General features: G+C 45.3%; 1 protein-coding gene across 8 annotated transcripts in view; it reads right to left on the reverse strand.

The window, feature by feature from the left end:
• Positions 1-16,695, reverse strand: part of LOC134747566 (protein sprint) — a 323,735-nt gene that overhangs the window by 184,473 nt on the left and 122,567 nt on the right. For 3 of the 8 annotated variants that reach the window (XM_063682143.1, XM_063682145.1, XM_063682136.1), the window contains exon 1: positions 1,678-1,905. The exons of 3 other annotated variants lie outside the window; for them this stretch is intronic. The gene's annotated coding sequence lies outside the window, so the exon portion shown is untranslated. Of the gene's footprint in view, positions 1-1,677; positions 1,913-16,695 lie in introns of those variants that run through there. 2 more of the 8 variants (XM_063682137.1, XM_063682140.1) reach the window with 2 other exon arrangements.

A 16,695-nucleotide genomic window follows, 5' to 3' on the forward strand; every position in this document is an offset into this window, starting at 1 on the left:
CATTATGGGGCCAAATTGACGCTTGAATGGTCAAATGAGTTGCTGATAAGTATTTTTTGGTTTACATCTGGCACGCGCACCTAATAATGATACCAGCATAAACAATTAGGTGGTTCCATCCTCCATCAATCCTGTCATCCGCTGTTGAAGGTTTTTATTACGCAGATACCATCAGGATGTGTTGAAAAAAATTGCATGTTAGAAACGTAAGCGTGAATGAAACGTGTTGTATGCCGCAAGTATACCTATATTGAAAGCCGATTAAGCAAAGGATTCTCAGTTTAAACTAGGTACGAGTCTTGCGTTTAAGCCGACACTTCAAATCACTAATTACAGGATATGATCGAGATGTCGCTTAATCAGTCGCATCAAAAGCTCTGAATGAACCGCCAAAGAACTGAAGTTGCGTTGTCAATGCTGTCATTGTCATGCTTATGTAGTGCCAATCATAGACAACTCCAAGCATTTTTTTACATCGTTAGCAGTGTTAGCACGCGCGATAAACAAACCAGAAGTATCATACAGAACCTGTTTGCATCGGAAACGATGTGGTTCAACGGTTAGATAATCGTTGAATAATCGTCGTATAATATACCCACCTCCTTTTCTCTCAACAACATTTAACATGTATGTATAACATAGAATGAACGACGTATTAATTAACGCCCAAAAAGCAGTCTTGCCAAAAGGCTCTAGTCAATTTGGCAAACCAGACAGATTGAAGAATAATATCATTCATCAGATTCGTCATTGATTAAGGATTATCCAGGTAAATCTCACTCATCAATTTCCAGGGAAATAATCAACAAAATAAAACCCGAAGTAATCACTGAACTATGTCAAAGTGACGTTGCAAAATGAATTGTAAGGAAATTCCGCTTGGCGTTGGCAGTGTGAAGATCTCGAGGTTTTATGGAGTGTGGTGAGTTGGTGACCCAACGTTTTGCATTGTTAACTATACGAGAGATACCAACAGCCGATTATAAAACCGTGCCGGTAGTTGCACTCAAGAGAATGGATGGCATGATTCATACAGATTCGATTTGCTTCACCAGAACCATGTCATCAAATTCGTTAAGTCGGCGCTTAGATGATTGAATAATCTCTGTACCTACATGCTTTCAAAGGGAGGTAAAGCTCGTAGCGAAGACTTGCACGAGAGTAAATCAAATTTGTATCGCGCTCGGGGTACGGTTAACCAGAGACTGGGGACTACGCGATCAATTTCAATGGCCCCCTTATACAAATCCCTTCTGTCTTGTTCCATACACAACAATGCTTTCAATCGGTCTTACGATCAATGACAGTGAATGACTTGCTTAGCTGTCATTACCACAGAAAAAAAAAACAAGTTGTCTTTTGTTTATGAGTTCGACACCGTTACATTTGAATTTGATGAATAATATGATTAGGCAGACGTTGGGTACGATTGTGGGATTTTTAGCAAAATAAGGTCATTGAACTTATAATGTTCGACGTTCTAGGCCATCTTTAATAGGTAATATGCATTTATCGGTAGGTAAGTATTGTACGATAACTTATCTGTATTGATAAAACAACTCGGTTGACGGTATAGCTTGAGAAATAGTCATGTTATTAAAAATGCATTCACTACAATATATGTTATTAAACTAGATACTTAAAAATACTATAAAAATAAGGAAAAAAAATACCTACATTCTACCAAAACATAACGTCGAAACTAAAAACACTCAAACAAAAACACAACAGCGGTAAATAAATATTGAAAGCACAGAAGTAAAGCGAGCTTTACCGTGAACGCACGAACTTTTCAAACACTTGAAAACACAAGATAGACTACGATATCAAATTTTCGCGTGAAATTCAATATGTGTACTATGTTTCGTACGTGCGGGCCGGGACATACGCGCAGCGCGGCGACCGGGCACCAACTGCCGGTGCCGGCTGAGCCAAAGCCAACGGCCGACTATCTCTGTCCTGCTCCAATACGCATGCCCGGAACTATTTTCCTTTACATTTTCCACATTCACAATATTCATTTCCATACACCAATTTCCCGGCACCATGATTAAAAGAAACATTATTTTCAGTTGCCATAAATGGAAAATCGTGGTTCTTCTGTCGGTGCCGCCAAGTTGAAAAGAGACAGACCGTACAAGGTCGGTCGTGATTGTATATTGCAACATCGACCATAGCATAGGCGGCATTCAGGTTTTACACCTGGTTTTAGAGATATAAGAAGGTAGAATTACGAAGCTGGAAGATGTACAATTAGGTATGTAAAACGAATTCGATTAATTAAGAATGTGAAGCTACATTCAAATAGTGAAAGCGATAAAATTGATAGACCAATAATCAAATGCTTAAAAACCTTCTATATTCAACAGTTGACGTAACATTTGTATCAAGTATCAACAACAGTTTACTCTCTGGTTTATTATTCTGATCAAATACAGCCCCTATCTTTTCAAGTAAAAGCCATATACGATTAACTCGTGGTATCAAAAAACCAAAGTCATGTCAGATAACACAAACAACGGATGTCAAATTGCACATTCCGTAGCAATATGTGTATACATAAATAAAGATAAAATGCAGTGAATGCAGCTAATCGCTGTGCGAACTAATGACAATTTTTTGAAGCAATATCTTTAAGAACATCAAACAAAACGTACAGATCTGATTCAAAAGTTCATTCTATATATCGACCAGGGCATTCTTCGCCATAAATGGCTTGCACAAACAGACATCGGTACATTCAACTTTTAAGAAGTTTAATAATATCGGTATTTTTCTTTTAGCCCATTCTTTATTTGGTGCATACCAACGACTTACACTAGACTCAACCAAGCTTGGCAATGTAAATAACGCATTTCTATTTCATAACCCTAGACCAATTTGTATTCCGAAAGTATGACCACGTATGACATCCGGACTATATCCGAAGTGAACATACTTTCACTATTGTCACGCATATGGGACGATGAAAGTGACACCGTGTACCGAGATGTTGCTAATAACAAAGCACAATGGGGATTATAGTGCTGAGAACGGCCTTTGGCACTTTCGAGTGTCCAATTTTATAGGCGATTGTTTTTGATAAGCTACAGTTTTAATTGAGTTTCATTCACTTACTCGTAGTGTCAATAAATTAATTGAAAACGATGCTCTCGATTTCGCTTAATACGATCTTTTATGCAGGCAGTCTGGCTATTACCAATGAGAATGACATGAATAATCGCACTTAAACTATCGTGAGACATATTTCAAAATATTTATCAGTACGGTTTTTACTCACTATTATTTTTAGTCGCTTTTGGCGACATGTTTCGGATTCTTTGGGAATCCATCCTCAGGCACGAGTGTCCGCGGCGGTTGTACGTCGTGCCTGAGGATGGATTCCCAAAGAATCCGAAACATGTCGCCAAAAGCGACTAAAAATAATAGTGAGTAAAAACCATACTGATAAATATTTTGACATGAATAATATTAACATTTCTAAGCTGCATTCAAATTTACATATAATTTCATACTACAAGTATAACAGTATATAATTGCATATCATACCTATTCTTCTAATCACTGCAACGTCGTGTCATTATTACTGATTGGTGGATTGCTATGCCGCATTACAGTTCTGAAGACAAAATTACAATAACGGAACCCTACTTTCCATATCCGTGAGCCAAATTCAGATTTTAATTTATTATTCTGAAACTATTATGGATTAAACCTATCAGCTCTCAAAAGTGATATTTCTGGACATTATAGTATGTCACAGCCAGTTTAGTTTACTGAGTTTACTTAAAAGCTATATGCTTTCTTGTGTAGTTCCCAACACAAACAATACTTACGTTTTCCAATGCCTAGATCATAAGTATCATAACTCTGATAACGCATTGTTTACAATATTACAAGTAACCGCAACATGATTTTTCTAAGTTCTAACAATAGGAGGTATTACTGCAATGTTGTGCCACCAGAGTGCAGCACTAGCCTTTTTAATAAACCATAGAGTAACATACATACTGGGCCTTTAACAGTTTTTTGACAAGTTTTCAGAGACAATAAAATATGACATTCATGCATCAAGGCGGTTTGTTTACAGAGGACCTACCGCGAAACGCGATTCCGAAATTTCGATATCTGCCTCTTTATCACTCGAATATGCAAGAGTGACAGAGATGTTAGATAACGAAATTTCAATTTTCTAGTTTCGCGATAGACCCTCAGATTGTAGTAGTGGCGCACTCTACGCAGTTTCGCGAAATATTCCCTATTACAGAATTACTAAGAGGTAACTCACAACTAATCGAATCGAGACTTCAAGACTTTCCAAGATAAACCAGACCAAGCTAAAAAGATAAAAAAGCCAGAACACGTTAGAAAACGTTTAACGGCCATCACTCAAAGCAGTAAGAAAAGTACAGTTAGAGACCTAAAGGTCATTACTACCCCCACTTTATTAACCCTGTAATTACGTCTGGGCTAGACAACGACCGCCCATCAAACGGTTTATAATCCAGTCTCGCTTTTTGCTATGACTTTATATTGAACTAATGAATACTTGTTTTGGCCGAGACAGCGCGACTTATTTAGTCCGGCTTATATTTCACCCCTTAACGGTTTTTGAAATAAAAAATATCCATTGTGTCAATTTAGCTTATAAGTTGTTCGTACCTATGCCAAATTTAATGTGTTTTATGTGTTATTTATCCAAACATCTAACTATTTTAATCATCAATTTATTATACTCCAAAGTGCAAAATATGCAGTCCACTTAAACTGCAATAATGCATAATGTTGTAATTTTGTCATAGATACAATGGATTCATGGACAGAGGGAGTGTTTTTTTTTTCAGTTCGTAGGTTAGTTAATATTTTTGTTTCTGAAAAAGAGTTTGGTGACATTATTGCTAAAACTGAAAATTGGCATTAAGCGCTTTCGGCGTATTGTTAGGTAACACTTGGTCTAATCATAGAAGTTATTTTTTGGCATAATATTCAATTTGGCTCAATCAAGAACGAGAAAGTAAATATCCTAATACATATATATTTTCACAGATGATGTATTTCTGTTGCCGCTATAACAACAAATACTAAAAACAGAAAAAAAAAATTAAGTTGGCTCCCATACAACGTGATTTTTTGCCGTTTATTGCGTAATGGTACGGAACCCTTCGTGCGCGAGTCCGCCTCTCACTTGGCCGGTTTTTTCTTACTTCGCCAGCCTTCAAGCCCCGGTCATTACCTAGACTGCTCCAATTATAGATAAAATTTTCTCTACTGAGCTCGTTCACTTACCTGTACTAACAATGGCAGTCTGTTAAACAAAAGCCATTATTTATTTTGTGCGAGCGCGTGGCCTTTGTGCTTGAGGCCCACACACAATGGCCACGCGCTCATACAAATAAAAGTTGATATTTACCAGTCGCTTTCCGGCGAAGGAAAACATCGTGAGGAAACCGGACTTATCTTAATAAGGCCTAGTTTACCCTCTGGGTTGGAAGGTCAGATGGCAGTCGCTTTCGTAAAAACTAGTGCCCACGCCAATTCCTGGGATTAATTGCCAAGCGGACCCCAGGCTCCCATGAGCCGTGGCAGAATTCAGGGACAACGCGAGGAAGATGATGATTTTATATCTCTCACTACATAAAAATAACTCATTCATGAATAATAGAAAAGTTACCCCATTCGTGAGAGTTGTCTGTCCTCGCAATTTCAGTAACAACTAGCGGCACAACACCAAATTACTTTCGTAAACCACTAAAACTCTCGCTCGGTGCCAATTATCCGAATGCTCGTTTTATTTTAGTTCAGAATTTGGATATGGACTGTCCATTTGTTCACGACTTGACTTCGGGAAAAAATTGGACAGGGAATCTTCTGGTATAGGTAATTTAATTACGGTCATGGGATTCGATGTCGGCTGTTTTTCCTATATTATCACTGAGACAATCTATAAATATACACATCTAATCCATATCGTTTCTAGACCTAATATTTGACGTATCTTAAAGTTCGAATCGGGCCGTAAATGAGATCCCTAGTTAGACCAAGAAAAGTCTGCAGCGATTTAGATAGCATACGCAGTGCACGTGTTATTTTAAACGTCAAACTTCTATGAAATTATGACGTATAAATGACACTTGCACTGCATGTACTACCAAAATCGCTGCAGACTTTTCTTGGTTTAACTTTAGTGGTTTTCATATTGATTGTCACTGTGACAACTTGACAAGTTACGATGAGGCACAGAAATCAAATTCCTGGACCTGCTACCAATGTAACGTACCAATTTACCTATTTACTGGGAATCCTATCCGATCACCATCCACTCTCCAACTTGCCGCAAAGATACATTGTAATTAGTTACTAGAAAATGGAGCATGGAACTTAATAGAGCATTTAATATTGATCTGATCTGTTTACGAGTAGTTACTGTAAATAATTATTTTTGAAGACTGGAAGCCCACAGCGGGACTCAAAATTAACGTATCTATAATTCCATCTCATTTTTAGGTTCCGTATCCAAAGGGTAAAAACGGGACCCTATTACTAAGATTCCGCTGTCTGTCTGTCAGTCTGTGTGTCTGTCTGTCTGTCACCAGGCTGTATCTCATGAACTGTGATAGCTACAGTTAAAATTTTCACAGATGATGTATTTCTGTTGCGGCTATAACAAAAAATACTAAAAACAGAATAAAATAAATATTTATTAAGTGGGGCACAACAAATGTGTTTTTTTTGCCGTTTTTGTCGTATTTTTTTTTACATTTCAGCCCAATTACATCATTAGAAAGATTAAATACAATGGAAATATCAGACACATATACCTCGTTTCACGCAAAATAGGCCCAGCATAACTAACTAACTAACTAACTATCAGACACATAATATTATGTCATACATAAACAGCATAATTACACGTCGCTGTTAATATCAATTCGAACGAAATCCCCGTTATCAGCAAGTCAAATGCTTATCTCATATTTCAAGGTAAGCCTTACAAGGTACCGGAACACGGTGCAGCTTTCAACTCCAGGTTTAATAATATTAATAACTTTTTATATTGATCCAAGATTTACACATAGGTATAGCGTGCCACGCGCTCAGACACAATGGCCGGCCGCTCACATAAAAGAAACAATGGCTTTTGTTTAACAGATTAGTGTCTTAGGCGTAAAATCATTTAGGAAGATTCATACTATATACTTTAGATTTCTAGATTAGGGATGAAAATTCCAGAAAAAATCAAATTCTTTTTTCGGAAATTATACAAAATTGTGTTTTTTTGGTTTTTTTTTCCAGATTTATTTAGAAAAGTTAAATACATCTTACACAATGCCACTCATTCGTGATGACAGTATCAGTCAAAACAATGCCAGATACAACCTGTAACCTTGACCTACCTGTTTAAATTCCTAATTAAGTATATATAAAAAACCGGCTAAGTGCGAGTCGGACTCGCGCACCGAGGGTTCCGTACTTTTTAGTATTTGTTGTTATAGCGGTTGTACACGACGCGCATAGTATTTTGTAACTTAGAGTCATTTTAACATGTAATAATTTTAAGTCGCGTCACGTATAGAAATAAATGGTATTTAGTATGTTTTTATAACAGGACAAAGTATGAGTAGCATACTTTGTACCTCTTAAAGGAATCCAATAAGAGAATTCCAATTAGGTAAAGTTAGGATTGCAATATAATTTAATTAAGATAGGCTTATAACAAATAAAGAATTTTCCTCATTGTGTTTCATTACGTAGATCTGTATAAGAAAATAGGGCAAAAGTATACGCAACCTTATTCTAATAAGAAATTGTGATAATAGAATAGAATCTAATAAGATAGGTAGGATAAATAAATAAAACATGTAATTTGTTAATATATAACTTTAATAAATAAAGAGAAACGTAGGAGAGTCGAGGAAAGAGAGGTCTGCGCATGCGCGAAGCGCAGACGCCCGCGCCGGCGCGGTGCGGGGGACGAGGTCTTTAAATATGGAGGGAATAAAAGGCGGTGCGCCGGCCATAGGAAGCCATTACGAATCGAGCAGCCGAGCAAGAAACACCTCTCCAAAAGAAGAAAAGAAGACCTCTCCGACCTCGACCCTCCTGCATCTGATTTAAGAAGAGCTCCAGTTGTTTTACTCCATCCTTGCCGCCTATGCCGCACCCTATACAGTCCACACCCCTACGATAGATCTCAAGATAACAAGATTAGGGCCTAACACTCACATTGTTTGGTCCTTCGAGCCGGATCTCTGAAGCAAGAAAAATAGCAAGATGGCAGTAACAAGAAGCAACCACGGCAGAGAAGAAAATTCGTCAGATGAAACGCAGGACACGGACCAGACCGGCGATACATCTGGTACAGGAGAGACGTCAGGCACAGGCGAGACGTCACGAACAGGCGATACGTCACGCACAGGCGAGACGTCAGGCACAGGCGAGACGTCGGGCACGGGCGAGACGTCAGGCACGGGCACCACCACAAGAACGCGCGCTGCAACAGAAGCCAGCATCGCCGGCACCAGCACGAATGGGGGCCCAGCCGACACGTCGGGAATCAGAGCAACGCCTGCAGTTAGCACCGTCGCCACACTCGTCGGGCGTGATTCCGTCGAGTTAATGCCACCGCCGCCAGTTCCCGCTAAGCCCGCTCGGTCACACCGATCCAAGGCCTCCAGCAAGAGACTCCTCGCGGAGTTAGAGGCCAAGGAGAAGTTAGCCGAGCTGGAGCTGAAGCGCGTACAAGCCGAAACAGAACTAGCAAGAATCAGACAACAAAGACTCGACCTCGCCTCGTCAAGAGAAGAGTCTGAAGAGGAAGAGGACCTTGCTCCACAACGCATTGCCGATTGGTTCAACCGCCGCCCAGAACAACCGACAGCGATTGAAGAAGAGCCCGCCCATGAAGAAGCACACGTGCCGGCCCCGCGCGCCACTAGAAAACACGCGCGGCCGGAGGCCCCTCGAGCCGCCCACGCCATGGACGTGTCATCGCTGACCGCCGCCCTAACAGAAGCCATCCAAGCCGGCAAGTCCTACAGAAAATACATACCAGACCTGCCGACATTCAGTGGCCTATGCAACGAGTGGCTACAATTTAAAGCCGCGTACAACGAGTCCGCCCCCAGTTTCGCCGCAAGTGAAAACGTCGCCCGTATAAGAAAAAGCCTCAAGGGAGTAGCCTTGGAAGCCGTAAGCGCCCTCCTCATCAGCCGGCCGCACCCCGAGGACATCATTAAAGCACTAGAAAGAAGATACGGAAGGCCAGACGCATTACTCGTCAACGAACTGGAGAAGATGAAGGGACTGCCGCGACTCACCGACAGCCCGCGCGACCTGTGCATATTCGCCAGCAAGATCGCAAACACTGTCACGACTATCGAGATATTGAAGAAGCCTCAGTACCTCTACAATCCAGAGCTACTGCGGTCGATGGTCGATAAACTCACGCCTATACTTCGAAGCAAGTGGTACGACTATGCGGCCACGAGAGAAGATACGCCCGAGCTTAAGAAGATTGCCGACTTTCTAAACAACGAAGCCGACAAGTGCACGCCTTACGCTCCGCCTGAAAATACGACGGAGAACAAAGAAGTGAGGACCGCAAGAAAGAAGCCCGAGCGAACGTACGCCGCTACCGCCGACACTAAGAAGCCAAGAGAAGAGAAGCAAGCGTGCCCACTATGCGAACACGCTACTCACCAACTGCCGTCGTGCCCGCAATTCATCAAAATTGACACGAACGAGCGCTGGGAAGTAGCGAAGAAACACAACATTTGCTACCGATGCCTCGCTAGCAAGCATCGCCGCTTCGCGTGTCGTGCGAAGCCCTGCGGCCACCTGGGCTGCCCCATGAGACATCATCGCCTACTACATCACGAGAAGACGCCGCAATCAGTCGCCGCTGCGCAAGTCGAGCCACCACAACAACATAAACCGGAAGAAATAGTGGCCTCGGCAGTGAACACAGTCGCCTGCGCACAACCACGAACGAGCCGCGCCTACCTGAAGATAGTGCCAGTAACACTGCGCGGCCCGCGAGCGACGCTAGACACGTTCGCCCTATTAGATGAAGGCAGCAAGGTGACAATCATCGACTCGGCACTGGCGGACGCACTCGGGCTAGACGGTCCCACTGAACCAATGTGGGTGCAAGGCGTAGGCGGGAAAGAGATGGAGCACAATCAGAGCAGGAGGGTCGAGGTCTTCATCAAGAATAAGCACGACAGCCAAGAACAACGCATAACGAACGCGCACACCGTCGGCAGCCTCGGCTTCACCACACAGTCGATCGGCATGGAAGAAATAGACGGCTGCGCGCACCTCCGGGGTATCAAGCACAAGTTAACCTACCGCGGTGCAACCCCACAAATACTCATCGGCCAGGACAACTGGGACCTGATCGTGTCACGAGAAATAAGAAAAGGCCGGCGCGGACAACTCGTCGCGTCGAGAACCCTACTAGGATGGGTACTTCACGGCTGTCGCACCACAAAAGCGAAGCCGATCGCCTACTGCTGCGCACATCTCACTCGTACCGGGCCGACCGAGAACATAGAAGAAACCATGAAGAATTATTTCGCCCTCGAGTTTCTATCAATCGAGCCGAGGCGACCCCGTAGTGATCCCGAACAACAAGCTCTACGCATACTAGAAGAAAAGAGCCGCCGCCTACCCAATGGCCGGTTCGAGACGGGGCTACTGTGGCGCAACGAAACAGAGAAGATACCTAACAATCGCACCGACGCACTCAAGCGGCTGCACACGCTCGAGAGGAAGCTGGATCGTGACGCAAGCCTAAAGCAACAATATAACGAACGCGTCAACAACCTACTTACCTCAAACTACGCCGAGCGCGCGACAACGCCCCCGAGTGACAGAACGTGGTACTTACCTCACTTCGCAGTCTGCAATCCAGAGAAGCCGAAGATTAGACTGGTCCACGATGCTGCGGCCACATCACACGGTCGCAGCCTCAACGACATGCTACATACGGGCCCAGATTTCCTACAATCGCTACCCGGCGTCATCATGAAGTTTCGACAACATAGCATCGCAGTCTCAGCCGACCTGAAAGAAATGTTCATGCAGATAAAAATAAGAGAAGAAGACCGGGACGCCCTCCGCTTCCTATGGAGGGGCGATCGCCGCGAGGGAGAGCCAGAAGAGTACCGCATGACTTCCGTCATATTCGGCGCGTCATCATCACCGTGCACCGCCCTATACATAAAAAATAGGAATGCACAAGAACACGCGACACAGTACCCGCAAGCCGCGCGAGCGATAGAGCGAAATCACTACATGGACGACTATCTACAAAGTTTCGACACAATAGAAGAGGCAAGACAAGTAACAAGAGACGTCGACTATGTGCACGAAAAAGCCGGGTTCCAGTTGCGAGGATGGGCCACGAACGAAAAAGAAGCAATAAGTAACGTCGTCGGCAGCGAAGAGCGAGAGGGAAATACTGTCCCTATCGGCGGGAGCGAGATAGAAAAAACGCTCGGCCTGCTATGGAACACAAATGAGGACAGTATCCGCTTTCGCCTCAATACAAGAAGAGCGCAGCCCGAAGTAATCAACGACCTGCGGCCTCCGACGAAGAGAGAAGCACTCAGTGTCATTATGTCAATTTTCGACCCGCTCGGCCTCATATCACCAATCACTACGCCGGCCATGCGAATCATGCAAGACACGTGGCAACATAGCACAGGCTGGGACGAAGCGATACCAGAGCAGCTACACGAACGCTGGAGCGAATGGCTACGACAACTTCGAGACCTAGGTACCCTAAAAATACCTAGGTGCTACGATACTACGCCCGCCGCCACACACGAGCTGCATACTTTCGTCGACGCCAGTGAAGAAGCCTACGCCGCCGCAGTGTATTGGAGAATGACGCGAGCCGACGGCTCAGTCAAGATAGCCCTAGCCGCCGCAAAAAGTCGAGTCACACCCAGGAAACCGGTCTCCATTCCTAGATTGGAGCTACAGGCGGCCGTCCTAGGCGTACGGCTAGCAAAAACAGTCATAGAAGAACACGATTTCGAAATCACTTCGAAAACATATTGGAGTGACTCTCGCACGGCACTGGCATGGATACGCGCCGAGCCCCGCACATTCAAGACGTTCGTGGCACACAGACTCGCCGAAATAGAAGACTGCACTAAGAAAAACGAGTGGAGATGGGTACCGACAGCACACAACGTGGCCGACGACGCGACCCGCGCCACTCCGGCAGATTTCGACTCGCAACATAGATGGTTCACCGGTCCGCCCTTTCTCTATGAACAAAAAGAGACTTGGCCCCACGAGAATAGGGTCGAAGTTCCCGCGACCGGCGAAGAAAAAGAGACGTGCGCTGCGATCGCCGTCCCTACGCAAGATAAACACGCAGCTATACCCGAGATCGAACGCTTCTCAAAATGGATGCGGCTGCTGCGAGCGACCGCGCGCGTGCTACAGTTCATCGACCTAGTGCGCCCCCAACCCCGCGCGCCCGCCCCGCCCGCGACACAACTTATCGCGGCGGCGAAGCGCAAGCGGACACGAGCAAACGCGGAACAAGACGGCGCATGGAACAAACGCACGCAACACACGCGCGTGCCCGCCAAGAGTGCAGCTACCCAACCCCAAGAAGAGAAGAAATACTTAACGCTAGAACACCTAACCACACAAATACCTAAACGCCGCCGAAAAGTTACTAATACGCGCCTCACAAGAAGATAGCTACGAGAAAGAGAGAAGGCGAATAGCGAGCGGCCGTACGCCCGACAAGGACGACCGACTGGCCAAGCTGAGTGTTTATATGGACGAGGACTGTATCATACGACTACGGGGAAGAATAGCGGCGGCCGGCAACATACAAGAAGAGACAGTGCAACCAGTAGTGCTATATGGGAAGCATCACTACACGAAATTGTATGTTTCTCATGTGCATGAACAATTACATCATGGCGGTACGGAAATAGTGGTGAACGAGTTGCGACAGCGAGTGCACATAGTGAAAATAAGGCCGACAGTGAAACAAGTGATCGCTCAGTGTCCGAGATGTCGACTACGTCGTGCGAAGCCCGCGGCCCCGGCCACTGGTGACCTACCGGCGGCACGCCTGGCGCATCATGTGAGGCCCTTTACCTACACGGGTCTAGACTACTACGGGCCGCAAGAAGTCACAGTGGGACGTCACAGAGAAAAAAGGTACGTCGCGCTGTTCACATGTATGACGTCGAGGGCCGTACACCTAGAAATGGTAGCCTCACTAAGCACGGACTCGGCCATCAACGCACTACGCCGTTTCATTGCCCGGCGCGGGTGCCCTACAGAGCTGTGGAGTGACAACGGGACCGCCTTCAGAGGAGCCAACCGCGAGTTGACGGAAGCCATGAGAGACGCCGCCCACGCGCGCCGCATAAACTGGCGTTTCCTACCCCCCGCCGCACCCTTCATGGCGGGCGTGTGGGAACGCATGGTGCGCACGGTGAAAGAAGCTATGAAGGCCACACTACATGAAAAATACCCGAGCGACGAGACTCTACAAACCCTACTGGCGGAGGCGGAGGCGACGGTCAACTCGAGGCCCATAACCTACGTAGCGGTGAATCCAGAAGACCCGCCGGCACTGACTCCGAACATGATCCTGCTCGGGCCGGACTGCTACACCCCGGCTCCCGGCACCTTCGAAGAGAGCGACATGAACGCGCGACAACACTGGAGGCGCGCCCAGCAGCTGGCCGACACCTTCTGGCAGCGCTGGGTTCGCGAGTACGCGCCGCTACTACAACACCGGCGGGAGCCCCACGGCGCAGGAGTCACCCCGGCCGTCGGCGATGTCGTAATAATATGCGACTCCAACCTCCCCCGCAACATATGGCCACGTGGAATAGTGAAGCAGACGTATCCGGGCAAGGACGGCGTGGTACGAGTCGTGGACGTCACCACCAGCAGAGGACACGTGCTGAGGCGGCCAACAAAGAAGATCGTCGTGCTACCAGTGGGATCGCAAGGCGACGGCGGGAGAAATGTACACGACGCGCATAGTATTTTGTAACTTAGAGTCATTTTAACATGTAATAATTTTAAGTCGCGTCACGTATAGAAATAAATGGTATTTAGTATGTTTTTATAACAGGACAAAGTATGAGTAGCATACTTTGTACCTCTTAAAGGAATCCAATAAGAGAATTCCAATTAGGTAAAGTTAGGATTGCAATATAATTTAATTAAGATAGGCTTATAACAAATAAAGAATTTTCCTCATTGTGTTTCATTACGTAGATCTGTATAAGAAAATAGGGCAAAAGTATACGCAACCTTATTCTAATAAGAAATTGTGATAATAGAATAGAATCTAATAAGATAGGTAGGATAAATAAATAAAACATGTAATTTGTTAATATATAACTTTAATAAATAAAGAGAAACGTAGGAGAGTCGAGGAAAGAGAGGTCTGCGCATGCGCGAAGCGCAGACGCCCGCGCCGGCGCGGTGCGGGGGACGAGGTCTTTAAATATGGAGGGAATAAAAGGCGGTGCGCCGGCCATAGGAAGCCATTCGAGTTATGCGCCGCCTTATCAAAATATCTTCTAGAGATTTCCTTGAAATGTTTGCTTACAGACTGCATGTCCAGGTCAGCATGCAGTCGAATGTTCCTGACATAGAAGGGGGCGTTAGTAGCCCTCCTTAGGAATTTATTTTGCAAAGTTTGCAGGGTTCTGATCTTAGCCCGCGTGGCATGAGCAAATGCCACGCTGGCATAAGAGAAAACCGGTCTAATACAGGTTTTATATATGGTTAATTTATTCCTTAAGGAGAGCTTACTTTTAGCCCCCACCAGACATGTCAACCTGGACACGTAGAAGGCGGCTTTGTTCCTAGTTTTCCGAATATGCTCACCGAAGTTGAGCCTTCTGTCCAGAGTTACTCCCAGGTATTTGGTAGATTCAACCCATGGTATCCTCTGGCCAAAAAGCTCAACTTGGCCATGCTTACGCACTTGATCATGATAATTTAGTCTTCTGCTGAACAGCATGGCAGCACTCTTTTCCGGGTTGACCTCTATCCTCCATTTACGGCACCAATCCCCGAGGGAACTGATAGCTCGTTGGAGGAGAGAGGCCAGCCTGTTCGGGCATGTTGATGTGGCAAAGATCGCCGTGTCATCCGCGAAAAGCGCGTAATTGACCTCGGCGATCCTTGGCAGATCATTCACGAACAGCGAGAAGAGAATTGGTGAGAGCACAGAGCCCTGAGGGACTCCAGCATGTATTGGGTGAAGGGGAGACAGGGTCCCCTCCACCCTATACCTAAACCCGCGGTTCTGCAGGAAATCGTGGATTAGTAGTACCAACCTGTCTGGGAGATCATATTTGAAAAGTTTAAAGATCAACCCACCGTGCCATACTTTATCGAACGCTTTTGCGATGTCGAGAAAGACGGCACCAGTGGGGACCGATCTTTTCCACCCTGTCATCCAGTACAGGATGTGTTCCGCGATCCGGTGGACCTGGTGAGTGCAGGAATGTCCAGCCCTAAACCCAAATTGTTCGTTTATAATGAGATCCTTCTCATGTATAAACTCCCCTATCCTTGCTTGGATAACACGCTCATAAAGCTTACCTAATGAGCTCAGAAGACTAATTGGCCTGTAGCTAGTTGGGTGTATCCTAGGCTTGCCTGGTTTTGGGATTCCTATTACATGCGCCACCTTCCACTGATCAGGGAAGTGCGAATTCGCCAGCGCCGCATTGAACACATCCGCTAAGAAATGTATTAACCTATTAGGGAAGGCGCGCAGCAACCGGTTGGGTAGACCGTCTGCCCCTGGAGCCTTCTTAACTTTCAATTTCCGAATCAAAAATCCTATTTCTGTGAACGAGGTATTCCTTAAAGTGGGACTATTTAATGGGAGCACCAACCTCCCGCGCACCTCCTCTTCCACCTCCGCCAAGTGGTCTGGGTCGTGAGGCTCCTTGCTCAAAGAGCATTGGGCCTCCAGGCTGGACGCCAGGCACTCAGCTTTTTCAGCATCAGAGAAGGCTGGCGGGCAATTTGGGGGCGCATCCGGTATGATCAATGGGGGCATTTGAGTTACTTCATCAATTTTGAAGGTCCTAACAAGATTCCAATACGCTGTGTGACTTGGAGAAATTTCTTTCAAGAAATTTCCCCATCTATCATTCCTGAAATCTTTTACACCCTTTTTGAATTCTTTACATAATTTATTTACTACAGCCTTACGTTGTGGAGAGGGACAAATGTCGTAGGCCTTTAATGCGGCGTTCTTTCTTCTTTTGATATCTTGTAGCTGAGGTGGCAACTTCCATTTGTTATAGTCCGCCTCATCCGTAATCTGTTTGCTATGGCGGGACAGTAGGTCTGATAACTCAGTCGTCAGGTACGAGATGGCATTATCCGTGTCCTCTCTGGACGAGATATTTGTCGGGAGGTTTTTGATTATATCCGAGTCTTCTTGCGCAAGCTCCTTGCTGACACCATCCCAGTCAGTGACTAGTTTGGTGACAGGGGTGGCCGACGGAGAAGGACCCAGTTTGAGGATGACCGGTCTATGATCTGAAGTCATCACATGGATGACTTCAACAGATCTGAATCTTAATGAAATGTTCCTAAGAAGAAAAATATCTAAAATGTCAGGGGCCAGACCGACAGTAGGTGGAAAATGGGTGGGCTCTAGTGGGG

The sequence above is a fragment of the Cydia strobilella genome, chromosome 15 (genome assembly GCF_947568885.1).
Source record: "Cydia strobilella chromosome 15, ilCydStro3.1, whole genome shotgun sequence".
Classification (NCBI taxonomy): domain Eukaryota; kingdom Metazoa; phylum Arthropoda; class Insecta; order Lepidoptera; family Tortricidae; genus Cydia; species Cydia strobilella.